Consider the following 19,062-nt stretch of genomic DNA (forward strand, 5'->3'; position numbering starts at 1 on the left):
AAGGATGATAAATTTAAACTATTTAAATTCTAAAATTTTTTGGTTATCTAACTCAGACTTTAGGCCCTTCAAGGCCAACACTCCTGGACTTTTGACTTGGTGAATCATGCCAATAGTGAGGGAGAGGAAGCATCTAAGATACACATAGGTATTGTGAAGAAAAATAGTGGAACAGATGAAGGGCTGCTTTCTGATAGAGAAGTAGATCTAAAGAGGTTCCCCAGCAATCATTCTCATATATATACCATTTATGTATACACACACACACACACACACACATATATATATATATACACACACACATATATATAAATATATATGATTATATATGAGATTATATATGTATATGATTATATATGTATATAATGTGTGTATATGTACATATATACATATATACATGTATATATGTATCAAATATATCTATATTATATATAGATAAATATATATGTATCAAATATATATACATATATCTATATATGCATATGTGTATTTAGATATATGTATATGTATATACATAATGTATATAGATATATGTATAAATTTATCAAATACATCTATATTATATATAGATAATTATATAGATATATATGTATCAAATATATGTACATATGCATATATGTATTCAGATGTAAGTATACACATATATACATAAAATCATATATATAAGATATGATCATATATACTTTATGTATTTATATATTATCAGGTTAAAAATATGCAAGCACTTTTCTTTGTACTTAGGAAAGTTACAGAAGTAGAAACATCTCTGCAGCTTTTTCACAGTTTCAATGTACAATTTGGAGGTTTGTGTAATACTCATGAAGGTGCATTGTTTAAAATCTTAACAGCTGGCAGGCTCAGGAGTTGCATAGCTGGGGAAATATTGTGGTTGTCTAGCATGAGAATTCCTCTATACTGGGAAGCTACATGCCTTAAATCAAGGTTGAAACCAAGAAAACTTCAGCACAGAGCCTCCTCAGGCAGGACATTACTATAGAAATTAGGCATCCTGTGTCTTGCACAGAAACTCTTTCATGCACCAGGATGCCACTGCCATGAGGTCACCAGAGACTCACAATCTCAGTCACAGTTCTCCCATTCTCTGTCACCTATCTTTACAGTGTATGGAGAGGGGATACCCAGGGGAGGGGAGCTTGACTATGGAGTGGATCTATGGTGAGTGAGAAGTAGAATTTAATAAGGGAGCAGAGTAATTGCCTTCTGATAAGGATGCAGAGGGATCCTGGTATTTGTAAAGAGGATGTTTATTTTCCATTTCTAGGAATGAGTGTTATAATTAAAGCTTCATCCCAGGGTTTCATAAACTGACTTCCAGACCACTCAGGTATAATAAAATCAAGCCTTTATTGAAGCACACTGGTGGCAGCTGACAATAACATAAAGCTGTTTCCCTAATCAGCCCTAAACAATTGCAAGGGAACTCCTTATAAGCCTGACAATTGTGAAAGGGATGTTTGGGGGATCTAGCCAATGCAAGCAAGCCAGGTTACCGAAGTGGGACAATGCAGTCAAGCAGAGGGAAGCCTAACAAATCACAGTTAGCCCAGTCTCACCCCAGTTACAGAAACAGAGCCCCGTTACCCTAGTTACAGAAACAATGTGCCATTAGGGAGTTCCATGTTCTTAAAGGTTTCTATAGCAAAAGGAAAAGAATATGTTGCTCCAGTCATGACTCTTCTACTTGGCATAGTTGTTTTACAGAATTGGATGTCAGACACTTTATAGACATTAACATTTAAATAGTTGTTTAACCATCTAGAAACAAAACTGTGCAGTAGTAACCTTAAAGACATTTGTACTTTTATCTATTTTCCCAATTTGAATTAAGCCTTTTAGATCATATTAACCAAAAGTATTTGGATCCATTTTTTTTAAATTTATGAGCTCATATATCATTTTTTTTTTGGTACCAAATATGTTGAGAGCCATAGCTGAAGGGGCCCCAGCAAACTTCCAGCTGCCAGCTGATTAGCTCCTCTGCAGTGATGCTCATTGGGCTGTTTCCCCGCCTTTTCCGACCACAGAGCTGCTCATTGGGGGACTCTTTTGGCTCCGCCCATGCGACCCAGCCAATTGGCCTCAAGAGCAGGAGGAGTGGGGGAGTTGAGAGGCTTATGGGAAGCTGGTGGTGGAATTTGGGCTCTGAGGGAATTCCAGAAGAGCTCATGTGCTGCAGCGTGTGTGTTCTAAAAATAAAGTTGGTTTCTGCTTGATAAGTGGCTCGTGAATTGTACCCAGCCAGACTGCGGCATTTGGTGGCCCACAAGGGGAATGACTGAGGATAAGTGATAAGGTAAACTGCTCACCCCTGAGGGAAGGATGAGAGGATGGGTAGCCATTTTAAGATTCTTTTTTCATTTTGTTTTGCTTTTGTTTTAAGTTGCCTGTCCCTGGAGATGAGTGAGACAGAAAAAAAACCACTCACATCTGAGGAAAAAACTATTTGTGTCTGAGGAACATATAGGAGAAAGGATGGATGGATATTTCAGGAGGATAGAAAGGCTGTCATAATGATTTTTTGTTGTTCAATTTTTGTTTCATTCTGTCTCAGTTTATTTTGGCGTCATCTTGTTGGGTTGTATTATAGTAGAAATATGGGATCAGAAATTAGTAAAAAACATACTGAAAGAGTGTTAAGTAAATTGTTAGAGGAAGGAGACATCCCAGTAAAATCAAGAACAGTCAGGGCATATGTTGATACAATACAAAAATGTAGCCCATGGCTTTTTAAGGGAGAGTTGTTAAATATATCACAATGAAACCATCATGGTGAAGATTTAAGAGAAAAGGAAAAGAAAAACCCAGGAACTCTGTCAGTTGGCACATTTCCATTGATATCTTGCTTGCTTAGTCCAAAGCCTTCAGTTCAGACAATGGTAGAGGAAGGAGAAGACATATTGATTCAAGTAAAAGAGAAGTTCTCCCAAGTTAGTCAGACAGAGGAAAAGATTCAAGTAAAAGAGAAGGTCTCTCAAGTTAGTCAGACAGAGGAAAAAATTCAAGTAAAAGAGAAGGTCTCTTGAGCTAGTCAGACAGAGGAAGAAAGTTTAGAGCAGAAAAAACCATCAGGGAAAAAGTTACAACAGGAGACTGCTACTAACACCTTTCTATCACCAGAGGGCGGAAGTGTCCAACCAACAGCGCCACCTCCATATGCTGGGAGGCCCCCAACCCCCATAGTTGATAGATAGGAACCTGAGACAGGACCACAAATTTAGCATGCCATGTATTTGAGCAGGAAGGAGGGCAGCGAATTCACCATGCTTTAGATTTCAAAACAGTGAAGCAGCTAAAAGAGGCTGTAACAACCTATGGTCCTCAATCACCCTTCACTATAAGCATGGTCGAATCCATTACCAACTTGAACATGACGCCAGCAGATTGGACTAGTATGTGTAAAGCTGTGCTAAATGGAGCACAATACCTGTTATGGAAGGTTGCCAATGAGGAATTTTGCAAGGAGACAGCTAGGCAAAATGCAGCAGCTGGTTATCCTCAGAGAAATCTAGATATGTTGTTAGGAAAGGGACTTTATGAGGATCAGCAGCAACAAATTGCATATGATCCTGCCATATACTCACAAATTGCTGCAGATGTGGTTAGGGCATAGAAGACTTTACAAGGACAGGGAGGTTTACAAGATCAATTATCTAAGGTAATACAAGGAGTTAATGAACCTTATGCTGAATTTCTACATAGGCTTATTCAAACAACTACCAGTGGTTTTTTGAGAATACAGAACAAGCAATGCCATTAATAAAACAACTGGTTTATGAGCAAGCAAATCGTTGGTGCAGAGAGGTCACTAGACCACAGAAACATGAAGATTTAAATACATATATTAAATTATGTAGAGACATTAATGAACAAGGGCAAGTCTTGGCAGATGCAGTACAAAATGCTTTAGATGCCAGGCCAAAAACATGCTACAATTGTGAACAAACAGGACATTTTAAAAGGAATTGCCCCATAGGAAGAGGGTTTAACAAAACTAGGTTACAAAGGAATAGAATACTGGGTATTTGCCCACGATGCCATAGAGGGAGATATTGGGCTAATGAATGCCATTCTCAAACCACCATAGAGGGTACTCTGTTATCAAAAAATGAACAAGGACCAGGTGTCTATCCATGATATCATGGAGAAAGGCATTGGGCTCCATTGCCAAAAAATGGACAGTGGGGACCAATGCTCTGGGGCCCAATACCACAAGTATATGGGGCACTTAAGAAACCCAGCAACACCATCAGGGTAGTGCCCAGGACACATTTTCCATTAGATCCCTCACTACGCTAACCAGAGGCAGCGCAGGATTAGACATCTGCTCCTTCACCAGAACAGTACTAACACCAGAGATGGGAGTTCAAGTCATTCCCACAGGGGTAAAAGGACCTCTTCCCAAATGAACAGTAGGCTTATTATTGGGACGAAGTTCTTTTACTCTAAAAGGACTTATGACAAGTCCTGGGGCTATTGATCCCAATTATGAAGGTGAAATAAAAATTATAGCCAGTTCTCCAAAGGGTATATCAGTATTTTCACCAGGAGATAGAATAGAACATTTACTCATAATACGCAGCCTACATGATAAATTTTCCAGTCGTACTGTAGAAAGAGGTTCCAAGGGATTAGGCTCCACAGGTGTAGATTGGGCTATGCTTTCTATAAATTTAGATTCTCGCCCCATGCTAAAACTAAATATTCAAGGACATGAATTTAATGGGCTACTGGATACAGGTGCAGACCTTAGCATCAACTCTCGTCAAGAATGGCAAAAACATTGGCCATTTCAACAAGCCACTCAAATGCTTTGAGGCCTAGGAGTGTCGACTAATCCCCATAGAAGTGCAATGTTATTAGATTGGAAGGATCCTGAAGGATGTGAAGGAACTATACAGCCATATGTATTGGATCATCTTCCTGTAAATTTATGGGCATGAAATGTCCTAGATCAATTAGGACTAATATTAACAAATAACATCAATTCAAATGTGTCCACACTTATGGCTAGACAAGGTTTTAGGAAAGCAAAAAAGATTAGGAGAACAAGAACAAGGTATAGCAGCACCAATACAAATAGATCGAGGAACAGATAGACATGGATTGGATATTCAGGAGGGGTCATTGAGACAATAAAAATTACTTGGAAATCAGAAAGACCAGTATGGATTCCTCAGTTTCCCCTGACTAAAGAAAACATACAAGCAGCCCATGACCTGGTCAAACAACAATTAGTGGAAGGACATATACAACCTTCTGTATCTCCCCATAATACTCCCATTTTTGTCATCAATAAGAAATCTGGTAAATGGAGATTATTGCAAGATTAAAGAGCCATTAATAATGAGATGGTTATTATGGTACCTGCTCAACTGGGGATTCCTCAACTGTTTGCTTTGCCAAAAATCTGGTATGTTTTAGTTATAGATATTAAAGATTGTTTGTTTTTTTTTTCAATTCCAATTCATTCTGAGGGTAGTCCACGTTTTGTATTTACTATCCCTGCACTGAATCATGAAGGTCCTGATCAGAAATATGAATGGGAAGTACTCCCTCAAGGGATGGGTAATAGCCCAACTATGTGTCAAAATTATGTTAACAAAGTAATCCAGCCACTTAGAAATCAAAATCCTGAACTACAAATATTTCACTATATGGATGATGTATTATTAGCACACAAAGATAAAAACACACTGCTAGACTCTTAAGCCACACTTACAAACTTATTAAAAAATTATAATCTAGAGACAGCAATACATAAAATACAATTAAATTTTTCAATTAATTACTTAGGAGTTCTATTATCCTCAACCATGGTCCGCCACCAAAAATTCAAATTAGAGTACATCAACTGAAATCACTTAACGACTTTCAAAAGTCATGAGGAGACATAAATTGGAAAAGGCCTTATCTAGGCATACCAACAGGAGAGTTGGGACCTTTATTTGATATCCTAAAAAGTCCATCAGATACAAATTCACCCCGAATGTTAACACCTGAAGTAAGAAAGGCATTAAAAACATTGAAACATATATGGAAAATATGCATTTGGATAGAATTGATATGTTTGCATTTATTATTTATTGTACTACCAACAAAAAATATTCCTACAGGAGTATTTTGGCAAGAAGGTCCATTATTATGGATACATTTATCTTATTCTCCTAACATTATTTTTAATAGGTATCCTGAGATTGTAGGACTATTAATACTCAAAGGAATAAAAGCAGCAAAGGGAGTGTTTGGAATTTCTCTCAATAAAATTATTACTCCATATACTATGGATCAAATTGATGAGTAAGCTAATGAGTTAAATACATGGGCAATAATCATGTGCAAATCTAATGTTTTATTTGATAACCACTTACCATCTAATCATTTATTGTCTTTTTGGTCATCACATCCTATAATTTTTCCAAAAATGACAAGAAAAACACCTATCATGAATGCTCCAAATATATTCACTGATGGGTCAAATAATGGTATAGCAGCAACAGTTACACCTGATCAAACTTTTACATTTTTAGTACCCAAATAATCAGCTCAAAAGGTAGAGCTTAATGCAGTATTACAAGCTTTTGTGATGTTTAAAGATTCTGTATTTAATTTATTTTCTGATAGTCAGTATATAGTTAATGCTACAGTATCCCTTGAAGATGCTGGTAGGATATCCCCTTCCTCTACTGTTTTCTCTTTGCTTTCCACTATACAAAGTCTAATCTGGGACAGAAAAGATCCATTCTTTATAGGACATATCAGGGCACATACAGGATTGCCTGGAGCCCTTAGTTTGGGCAATGACTTAGCAGATAAAACTACACATGACATACATATTTTCTCTACACTAGAAGAAGCTACAAGTTTTCATAAAAGGTTCCATTTCAATGCTAATACTTTACAAAAGTGTTTTAAAATAAGTACAGATCAAGCTAGACAAATAATAAAACAATGTCAAAATTGTGTGACCTTTTTACCACAAGTTAACCTTGGAGTCAATCCTAGAGGACTGATACCTAACCATATTTGGCAGATGGACATCACACACTTGCCAGAATTTGGAAAATTAAAACATTTGCATGTTATAGTTGATACTTCTTCCAGAGTTTTGATGGTCTCCCTTCATGCTGGAGAAAAAAACTAAAGATATTATAGCTCATTGGTTACAAAATTTTGCCACTGTAGGCATTCCAAAACAGTTAAAAACAGATAATGCCCCTGGTTATACTTCTACCTCTTTTAAACAATTTTGCACATCATTTGGCATTACTCATATAACAGGAATCCTCTACAATCCACAGGGACAAGGCATAGTTGAAAGAGCTCATCAAACTATTAAAATGTACTTATTAAAGCAAAAAGAGGGAATTGGGAAGGGGTATATGTTCTCCAAAGATAAACTTAAAATAACACTTTTTAATCTAAACTTTAAAAATTTGGATTCATCAGGGCTTAGTGCTGCAGAAAGTCATATGTGTCCAAAAAATGTACATAAGCCCATGTTACTTTGGAAGGATATTCTACCAGGACAATGGAAAGGTCCTGACGCAGTAATTGTCTGGAGTTGAGGGTCTGTTTCCGTGTTTCCACAGGGAGAACAGTAGCTCATTTTGATTCCAGAGAGATTAACTAAAGTGATTTCTACAGACCAAAAAGAAGGTGATTTGGCTCAAATCCATAACAGCTGATATCAAGAACTCCAGTTTGGCTATCCTTACATCTGTGACAGAACCAGAATGTTTTTTTCAATATCTATTTTATTATTGCTGATTCCCACATCATGAAGTTCTATTTTGTTTTTTGAGCTCATACAGACCTAGGTTAATGTTTTGCTGATCAGTTCTATTTTTTGACTATAGAGTTTTTAAACATTGCAATGGAGATTTCACCTGTAAAATGTTATAAGGCCTTTACTATTATGTCATGTGTTGTATGCATTATATTATGTGTGCACACTTGTGTTTTGTGCTGTATGTTTGTATGTACGTATGTCCATATATCATATATGATGAGCATTCATGAAAAAATGGATCCAGATTTTTCTTATTCACATGATTTAAATGGTTTAATTTAAATTGGGTAAACAGCTGTTGAGGATTGTTTTAATATGTGAACAAAAAAGGAGGTTTACAGATCTGCTTGTTTACTTTCACCTTTCCTTTTCATCATATTTAATAATTCTGTTCAGGATAATGTAAATTGTTCAGAAAATTGTTTTTTTAGTGCCTTCTGGAAACTTGCATATTTTTTTCTTTAGCCATTATTGCCAGAATTCCTATCTTCATCCCAGTGCTGGTGAAGACCATGATAAAACCAATCTACAGCTTCTGCAATAGCCATCACTGAACTGCTTGCAGAACTTGCCTGGACTATGTATCACTTGTATGCATTGTGAACTCTCCTGTATGCATTGTGAACTATCTGTTGGTGCAGTGACTTGTGGTAGTGTTGGGGTATTTTTGCTGATGGTGTTATTGTTGGTACAATTTTTCCAAAAGGAGCCATCAATTGGCTTGATGTATCCTCCTCCCTTCTGTCTGTGATGGTCATTCAGCTAAAATTTGTGTGCCAACAGTGGTGAGACAGAGGTGAGGCTTGTACAAAGGCCTATCCACAGGTGTGGCTGTATGCTGGACTGGTAGTCAGTGACTGGTAAGATCCAATTGCAATGGTACCAACCTAAGACAGGAGGCTGACGCCTTGAGGTCAGCTCATCTGATAATGGGTAAGGACCATATGTAGTATTGGACAGCCTAAGGCAGGCACGGGAGATGTTGAGAGCCACAGCCAAAGGGGCCCCAGCAAACGTACAGCTGCCAGCTGATGATTGGCTCACAGTGGCCCCTGAAAATTGTTAAGAAAACAAGTTAAAGGGGTACAGGTGGAGATCTTTGTAGCACTTCCTTGTTCCATGATGTCAGTGGAGTGAAGGAGTCCTGATGAAAGAAGAGCAGTTATGGGAACAAGAAAAGGGCCCGTGCACAACACACGGACAGATCAACACAAGACAAACTGCTGGCAAACACACACGGGACAAATGACAAACAGCAAGAAGATGCTGGAGAAAGGACAAACAGCAGAACAGATACAGGACAAGCAATAATCACTGAGATCACCCAGAGAGACCTCTAATGGGGCAGAGAGCATGTCTCGTCTTGCCCTCAGACAGATGAGGTCCTGCAAGGAGGCCTCCAGTGGGACAGAGACGACATCTCGTCCTGTCCCCAAACAGATGGGGCCCAGATACAGACAGATGAAGTCACACAGGGAGACCTCCAGGGAGACAATGACAATGTCTTGTCCTGTCCTGGGGAAGGTGTAAGTGACTGCATCCAATCTGACTTTTTCCCCCACAGAAGAGTTGATTCACCAGAACTGACAGGCCAGCAGGAGGCTTTTCTGAGTGTCCTAGGATGGATTGGAGTCATCCTCGGAGTGAGGCTGAGGAACGTCTCTCAGGAGCTCCCCTCTACTCCGGGGTCAAGGTCCAAAGGCCTGTCGTTGGAGGCAAATTTGGCGTGAGGGTAGGTAAGAAATGGATCCAGGGCGAGCCCCCAGATATTAAAGCTTCATCCTGGGGTTTCATAAACTGACTTCCAGACCACTCACGTATAATCAAATCAAGCCTTTATTGAAGCACACCAGTGGCGGCTGACCAGAACATAAAGCTGTTCCCCTGATCAGCCCTGAACAATTGCAAGGGCACTCCTTATAAGCCTGAAAACTGTGAAAGGGATGTTTGGGGTTCTAGCCAATGCAAGCAAGCCAGGTTACAGAAGCAGGACAGTGCAGTCAAGCGGAGAGAATCCTAACCAATCACAGTTAGCCCAGTCACCCAGAGCCCTGTTACCCTAGTTACAGAAACAATACCCCATTAGGTAGTTTTGTGTTCTTAAAGGTTTCTATAACAAAAGGAAAAGAACATCTTGCCCTGATCATGACCCTTCTATTTGGCATGGTTGTTTTACAGGATGAAGTCATAAAACAAAATGGAGTCACATTTGCTTCTACTATCACATGAGGAAGAGAGATGTGAGTGTGGGAATAATTTGCAATGCAGAGCATGGCTGAAAAAAATGTGAGCTTGAGCTGAGGAAAAAGAAAGCTTAGAGATAAACTCTATCAGGCCATGTGCCTTTCTGTTGGAGGTAATTTTCTAATTGCTGGTGAATCTTTTTTATCAAGGTTCCACTTGTGCCAATAGTGCAAATTATTTAATTTATATTTTGTTCAAATTTGAGTGCTTGATCTAATTTGATGTTTGATTTTGGTGTCAGTTTGAGAATACAGTGTCTTAAAACTGGTAATGACATAATCAAATGGGGAATCCCAGGGATGACTGACAAAATATGACTGAGTCATATTTTGGAGAGGTTTTGCCAGGGTGATAGTTTGATATCAGAGAATCCCATGAAATCTTATGTCAACAGACTAGACTGTTCCTTAAGAGAATGGAAGAATTTTCTGATACTTTCTTCAGAATGTTTTCATGTATGTTGTTTGACAGGGATATTTATTTTTGTTAATTTATTCCCTTTATTTGTCTTTACATGGTGTTTGTTTTGGTGTGATGCTGGCTTAATGTAATGAATTTGGAAATATGCTGTCTTTTTTGGCTTGGTTTAATAATTTGAAATTATTGGCATTAAGTCTTCCTTGAGGGTCTGAAAAAACTCAGCTGGAAATCTGTCTATCCTTGCTCTTTCCTTTTATTTTTTTTTAATTACTACTTTAATCTCATTTCTTGATATTGATCTCTTTAGGCATTCTATATATTCTTGCTCAATTGGATAGATCAAATGTTTCTAGGAATTTGTCATTATGTTCTTCACTTTTTCAATCATTAGAATATATTCTCAAAATAATCCATATTAACTCTCTTATTTTCAGAAATGCCTATGGTATTCACTCCTTTTTTCATCTCTAATTGTGTTGATTTCTGTCTCATTTCTCTTTTATGTTTAGTTTGTGAAGGACTTACCAGATTTTTTTCTTTTTTCTTTTTCAATGAACCAGTTCTTTGTTGCTTTTAGTTTTGCTTATCTATTCTCTATTTTTTCAGTTCTGATCAAAATCATCCCTTTTGCTGCAGGCTTTGGAATTAGATTGTGTCTGCTTTTGTAGTGCCTTGAGATAATGTCAGCATTTTGGGGTTTTTGTTTGTTTACATAATGTATGCATTTGTTACTGTGTGATCTTTGAAATCTCTACCAGATATTTGGGCGTTTTATATTAGTGTTCTCCATTCATTGGAGCTTTATAGTTATACATCATGTTTGGGTTCATCTTGATCTAATAGAAGAAAAAGTAGGCCCTAATCTCTATCACATAGGGCTAGACCCCAACTTCCTTAATAAGACTCCAATAGTGCAAGAAGTAAAACCAAGAATAATGAGGAAAATGTACACTCATCCACTGCTGGTGGGAATGCAAATTGATGCATCGAATGTGCAAAACAGTATAAAGATTCCTTGGAAATCTGGTAACCACCATTTGACCCAGCCATCTCTCTTCTCAGTCTATATCCAAAAGACAGTGTGTTTTTGAATGTGGATTCCTGATACTTACTTCAGGATGTTTCATCTTTGTTGTAAAAACAGAAAATTATGGGATATTCTGATGTATTTCTACACATACTATAATTTGATTCTTCTCATCTCCCAGGACCTATCTTTTCCCCCCTCTTCTCCTTTTCCCTCCTGCCATCAGTCTACTCTATTGATCTTTATTAATGTTATTAATTATTATATCATTGTTATTATTTTCATTATAATTGGTAAACAGAATGTGGTATTTACACAATAGAGTTTCATTCAGTCATAAAGAAAATGGAATTATTTCATTTGTGTTCTCCATTCCATATGTGTTCTCCATTCAATGTAATTGGAGCATATCATGCTAAGTGAAATAAACCACACTCACAAAATCAAGGATCAAGTACTTTTTAAAATAGAAGTTAGAGGGGGAAAAGGGAATTAAAAAGGAGGGGGATTTCTCCTAAAAATAGAAACAAGGCCAATGGAGTTGAGGAAAGGTACTGAACTGAAGAAAAGTAGGAAGGCCATGGGGAAGTACCTGGGGACAAAATCTCCCAAATTATGCTATGTCTCTGTGCGAATATGGCACAGTAAATACAACTTACATACATAATTTTAAAGAGCTAAGTATAATGGCAATAATAACAATGATATAATAAATTATAACAATAGTAATGATCAATAAACTGGGTACAGAAGGAAAAATGAGAGGGGGAGAAAAAAGGAATGTCCTGAGAGATGAGATGAATCAAATTATAGTATGTATAGAAATACAGTGTACATACCATCATTATCTGTTCCTACAATGAACTCAAAATATCTTTATAAAACAGTGCCTGTCTACTAATCCTCCTTATTCAAATTAAGTTTAATTGTGAACTGTGAAGAATGCTTACCCAACATTTCAAAATATCCTTAAAATTTACCTACATTTCACAAAAAAGAAACATTTTATTTGTAAACCAAATTATAATGTAAGTAATACAATTTAGAAAACTGCTCTAACAGCCAGTGCTACACATACCATATTTCAAAATTTTTAACTTGAGTTCAGGTGACTGGGTAACAACAGATTTTTGTATTTAGTTACCTTGGAGGTAGATGATTTTGGGGGAACAGGGTATCTTAAGTTTCTTTTTTGGAAGTTAATAAGTTTCAGTTCTGAGTCCCAGAATCAAAATTGAGTTACTAATTTCTAGGGAACCAACTTTTTCCACAGACTCACTCAAAAAACTTCAATCTCAACCATCAGTCTGATTTTTGCCTTCTTGTTTTCTTAATTTTTAAGAACTAAAGGAAAGGTTCAATATCATGAAGATATCCCCTATGTATTATTCTATAATAATTATTATTTTATAGTTTAGGCTTCAATCTTTGAATACCTTTACATTTTATATCCAATACAGAATAATATTCTGCATTTATCCTATTGCATGTGCTTATACAATGTTTCAATAGAATTCAAAAGGTATCTGTTCCTCCTAGTCTATTTCACTAGGCTATATCCATACTGATGCCAGTAATAACTACTTGAATTATTACAGTGTAATACCTGACATCCTGTTCATCCACAACATTGGGACTGTTGATGCCAGTGAACACTAGCCTGCAGCTTCAAGTTCCTTATCGTATTTCCAGTGTCCTTGGTGAGAACTACTGCTACATGGAGAAAAGAAGTGAACATGAGACAATGGGGCTCTTCAGGAACCCTGGACCACTTAGACTTGGAAGGTAACTTATGGATGAAGCAGTTTTCAGAGTCCATTAACACTGTTGACTGGGCAGGGCATGCTCTGGTTCTCCTTGGATGATATCAAGAGGCCACCATACTCATTGTGGAAACTATGCTTCAAAGTGAAGCCTGAGCAGAGGAGAGAGCTCTGGAAGGAGGTGTTGCTGGACTTGAACATAATGGAGGTAATGGTGACAGTAGCTGAGGACATAAAGAAATAGAAGCAAGTGCAGAAGAGAGATGATGACAATGACCAGCTTAAGTGGAAGAAGCAATACAGCCAGGACAGGTGCATGAAAGTGCTAGTATCTAAAAGAAGATTTGAAAAGTTCTTCAATTGGACCTCAGTTTGAAGAATGCCTTTTGTAGCAAGGATTATGGTTGACTAAAGAGTACAAATTGGGTAGAAATGAACAGTGCAACTCAGTCACAGAATGATCTGTAGGAAATTCCTAACTTCTGAAATGAAGACATACCCTTAACTCTGTGCATGCAGGATGGCAGTCAGCAGCACACATGGGATTTAGAGGTCCTGGAGGTGGAGGATTGAGGGATCCATGCAAAAGATGAGTAAAAGTGAGGGTTTAAGACCAATCCCACATAAAATAATGACAGAATCTATATGTAGATCTTCTGTCCCTCTATGGTGTATGAGAACCCAGCTAGAAATTGGGAAACAAGATTAACATGCACAATGGAGAATAGCCACAAAGTACCCTTTCCTTAGAATATGTATTGGAATGACAGTCTGCCTTCTTCAGATATCTCCACAACAAATGGTAGTTGGCAAAGCTGTGCTAGTAAATACGAGTGTGTGGGTTAGTTCTAGTTGTCTGAGTGCCAGAAAACAAGGCATTAACTTGGGTTCACAATGTAAAAATATGTGTGCCAGTTGCAAGACACCTACCTGTACAATAATTTAGGCAGCAAAAGATTCTTCAATAAATAATACATGTCCAGAGGACATACACCTTCTCTGGCACACAGTGACTTGGAGATTATATATATCAATGAAGTCAGGTGTGTACACAGAGCTATACATGCCCATGCCCTCAGGCAGGTCATGAAATTGTGACCCAGTGTATTCTAGAATTAGCAGTGCCTCTTCTGTGCCCAGAATACACGGGTCATATAGTACATTTGAATCTTTGCTTAACAGTACCAGTGTTTAAGATGAAGATGTGCTAACTAACTACCTGTTCAAATTTGAGGTCAGGCAGGAATAGGTGTGGTGAGATAATCAGGAGGTATGCACAGGAAAGAAATTGAGAGAGGGTAAATATTCACCCCACCAACACACAGGCTCCTTTCAGCATACACAGAAAAGGTACCTCCTGTCCTTGTTCCAACCTGGAAGGTAAAGAAGCTCAATCATTCCAAATAGATGATTCTTTGGGGTTTTATTTTTTGTTTGTTTTATTTTGTTTAGTTGATTGTTGTTATTTTGTTCTGTTTTGTTTTCCACATTTTAATTAGTGCATTATAGTTGTACATACTGATATGGATTTTTTTTAAGAACCCAAAAGTCTGTAGAATAATTTTTGCCTGTGCATGTGTATGTTGAAGGGAGGAAATAACCCAAGCTTCTGTAATGAAGTGCTCATTAAGAAATACTTACTAGTGACAGCATCACCAAATAGAAGTGCTTCCTATTCCTAGGTAATAGGAGTAGGTTTAACATTAATTTGTGGAAAGAGATATGATTACATCTCATATGTCTTTCATATCTTTCAGGATATGAGGTATTTTGTTTCACTACTGTCCCCTGGAACTAGGAATACTAGAATGAATCCCTCATCTGAAGTCACTACTCTGATCCTCTTCAAATATTTATCTGCCCACAATTGACTTAACTGGAATAGGACTATAGAAGAGATGATCCCTCTTGCATTATCAATGACCTTACTATGTTCCCATTGTTGGGGAATGGGATCTATTCCATATCATCAATGAGGAATTTTAGTGCAATCCTGTGACAACCCCAGAGAGGAAAGCACAAGGAGGCAGTCAGATGTGAGGGCTGAAAAGGTGTTACAGCAGGTAGGGAAGACAGACAGGAACACCTGGTAACTGTTTAAGACTGAGAAATCTAGGACTGTTATGTTTCTCTCAAACACAGGGACAAAGTAAAAGCTTGTATGGGATTAGAAAATGGAATTACTATACAGGGTGATTGCCCATGGTCACTGGGAAAGAAAGGCAGGCAGAGATTTAATTTTCTCTGAATTGTCATTCCGTGATTTTCATCTATACTCTCATGACTTTCACCTGCCCTTGCCTATTCAGGTTTATCTCATATAGGACCTTCAAACTTATACATTCCAGATAGGTCCTCCTCTGGCCCTTTACTTTCTGTTTTGATAGCTCCTTCCAAAGGTTTTTATCATTCCTTAATGTGCCATGGGATAGGGATTGCACCAATAAATATCCAGGGATTCTGATGGCACATGGGATGTTCAAAAGAGGATGAAATTTCCAGAGGTCACAAAATGGTGAGAGAGTGTGCATTCAGGAAAGGAGTATGTATGCTATGTGTGCATAGCCTTTCTCCTCAAGGAGATAATAATAACTTATATTTCTCTGTTATTACAAAATATGGAAGGGAGGGGAACTAAGTGTGCATACTTGTGTGTACATGTGCAAGAGAGGGTATACATTTGTAAGTGGACATGTGTAAAGAACTTTATGAGCCCTTACGTAGTTCTAGATGAGGTAGGTGGAATATTAACACTTGATTTTGCTCCAAAATGCCAAAGGAAGACTTCTGAATGCAGAAGACATAAATCTCCCACACAGAAAATTAAGGAGCAAAGGATCCCTGGTTGAAGTGTCATAGTGAAGTATAAACCCTGTTAAGTGTAAAGACAGTTTGGAGGAAGACAAAACAAGACAACCCAAAAAATCTAAAAATACATCACAAAACCTTAAATGAGCACTTACATCTTCTGTGTGTTTAGTTAAGGCATGCACATATTCTGTGAATAAAAACAACCCCATGGGGTATCATCCAGCACTGCCATGGTATCCTTCTCCTACAAGGGTCTGGACGATAAACCTGGAGTACAAAGGTCCCCAAGGAAGTAAGCCATGAATCTTTTAAACACAGGGAGAACGACAGCTTGTGTAGGAATTGGGCAAGGACCAAGCCAAGGGGATTACTGAGGTGATACCTCTGGTGATCAGTTCAAAGAAAGGCAGATAGAAAGAAACTCATTTACTCATAACTTCATGGGCCTCTGGAAGTTTATAGATGTTTCTGGAGCTACATTATTGCCTGAAAAAAAAAAATCAAAGAAGGCAAAGATAAGGAGAGTATGGAGGCAGGCTAAATGCATATGTGGAGCTGTCTACCCATAGGAGTACCTCCTCCTCTGGTTTCCAGAGTTTGAAAATTCTGGTGGTTATTCTACATAGAGATCCATTGGTTTAGAATTCCAGAAAGGCCTCTATAGGTAATGAAAACCCTGAAAACTTAGAAACACAATGGTCAACATGAGTATATATCTGCTCAGGGGACTTGTTTCTCCTTGAGGAGAAAGGCTATGCACACATAGCATACACTTTCTAGGACCATTCCCTGTGCTTACTCCTTCCCAGGCAGCAGAAGTGTGGAAAGGAAAGGGCCTATAACACATAGAACATGGTTAAAGTGACTCACTTTCCTGCTGGAAGAACTTAAGGTTAGAGTTCCTTTATCATCAGGGTCCTGTTCTTTCACTATCTTAGGGGCATAGGCTGCCACAACTGGAGGTGGGAGATTTAAATACGTGTGCCTGGTACTTTCCCCATTTTAGTAAAAAAAGTTTTAAAATCTGTAAGTTGTTCAGGGATTTTCTACTGCTATGTGATTTCTAGTGACAGCTGTTCACCACCCACATACATTGGAAGGTATCATAACACTGAGTATGTAGCAATCAAATCCTTGATTCCTTATCTTCCACTATAAACAACATATTGCCACTCCTCAGCCTTGAATTTGTTATAACCCTATGACTCATCTTCTAAAATCCCAGACTAGAAGAGAGCTAGGTTATCAGCATGAGTGTGATGACCTTCTTTGCTATCCCTAGCAAACTCTCTTACTACCAGTATGTACACATGTCAGATCAGTTCCTAGAATCTCCATTGGCATGGTTATTGGTGGCTAGGCCAGCTGCTCTATAGGATTCCTCAGGATGGAGAAACACAAGTCCAAGGGGTATAGTGGGATAATGGGATACTAAACTGGGCCCCAACCATCCAGAAGCTCATCCTGGGCCATTTTATCATTTCCAGGCTCCTTCACATCTTATCTGGGGTTTGGGAAGGAAAAATTAGATCTTAGTGTCAAACCTCAAAAGACCATCTGCCAGCAGAAACACAGAAAGTACAGAATGCTCTACACGAATCTCAGCCTAATAGACCTCTAACATTCTTAATCTTTAATCTCCTTGGATGTGCTCATTTTTCCCCTGTGCCCCTTGCAAGAAGACTGCCAGGATTTCTATTTATACAAGTGGAAGCTCATTGACACATTCTGTGAATCAGAAGAAGGAAGAGTCATAAAACAAAGCAGCATATGTACAAGAGCACAGAGATGACAGAACACAAGCCAAAGAAAATTTCATTCCTTTGCCAACATGAATTTCTCCATAAGTGCGTCAGCCAAAGAGGGCCATTGTGATGGCTCTAGGCCAAATGGCTGAATGACCATCAAACTCTCTGACTTCGAAACCACCTAAGTTAACCAAATCCTGAAAGACTTTCATTCACTACTTTTTCCCCTTTTCTCATGCTCTCTCTCACCTTTTGCTTCTTCCTTTCTTTAGTCCTCTGACTATGTTCTGTTGATCTTTCATCCACAAACCCTTTCACCCTGCAGTGTGACATCCACATGGATGAAAGTAGCCATATTCCACTGGTTTAAGCCACATGTCCCTCCTTCCGTTCCACAAGTTTCTGCACAAATGTGGCAATGAAGGCAGTCAGTGCATCACCACAGATGTGTCAGCCTCACAGGATCAGATTCTGTGTGTATCTTGGAAAGTGAGAACCTTATTTTTTTAGAGAATTTAGTTTTCCACACTGGATGTGTCTTCAGAATGAACCGCCTCCCTGGAATAACTCAATTCAACCCCAGGGAACAAAGGGTGACTTTGTCTCAGCAGCCAGGGCTCTTCAATCTCTAAGAACTGTGCCACACCATCCCCCGATTTTGTCTGATTTCCCCAGCTTCAAGTCCTTAAGTGTATCCCTTTGGTTGATGGATGTGAAGGGAAACATGCACATTTGAGTAAGCAAACCTGTGCTCCTGACCCACCTCCAGCACACAGGCCCTGGCTCTAAGGACTCCTGGATACACAATCTAGGCAGTAGGGTGCCTCAGAGGCTCAGGACCCTGGAGTTCCGAGGCCAGCTCTGCATTGGAAAGCCCACCTCATCCTCTCCAATTTGTCGTTAGCTTAGATATTCAACCTGGCAAATTGTGGGCACTTTTCCTCCAGATCTCTGGCCTGACGTCACAAAGCCCCACGCGTGCGCCTCAGTCCTGGCTCAGGAAAATCCCACTTTAACACCCTCCACCCCCACATACACCCGCATGAGCTCGCTCTCCTGCTCACTGGCTTTCTTGCTCTCGCTGACTCACGCTAGCTCTTCCCCCCTCCCATACACATAACTCTCTCTCTGTCTCTCCTCCCCCTCCTCCCCCTCCTCCCCCTCCTCCCCCTCCTCCCCCTCCTCCCCCTCCTCCCAATCCCTCTCCTCCCCACCTCCACCCCCTCCTCCTTCCTCTCT

The sequence above is a fragment of the Marmota flaviventris genome, chromosome Y (genome assembly GCF_047511675.1).
Source record: "Marmota flaviventris isolate mMarFla1 chromosome Y, mMarFla1.hap1, whole genome shotgun sequence".
NCBI classification, from domain to species: domain Eukaryota; kingdom Metazoa; phylum Chordata; class Mammalia; order Rodentia; family Sciuridae; genus Marmota; species Marmota flaviventris.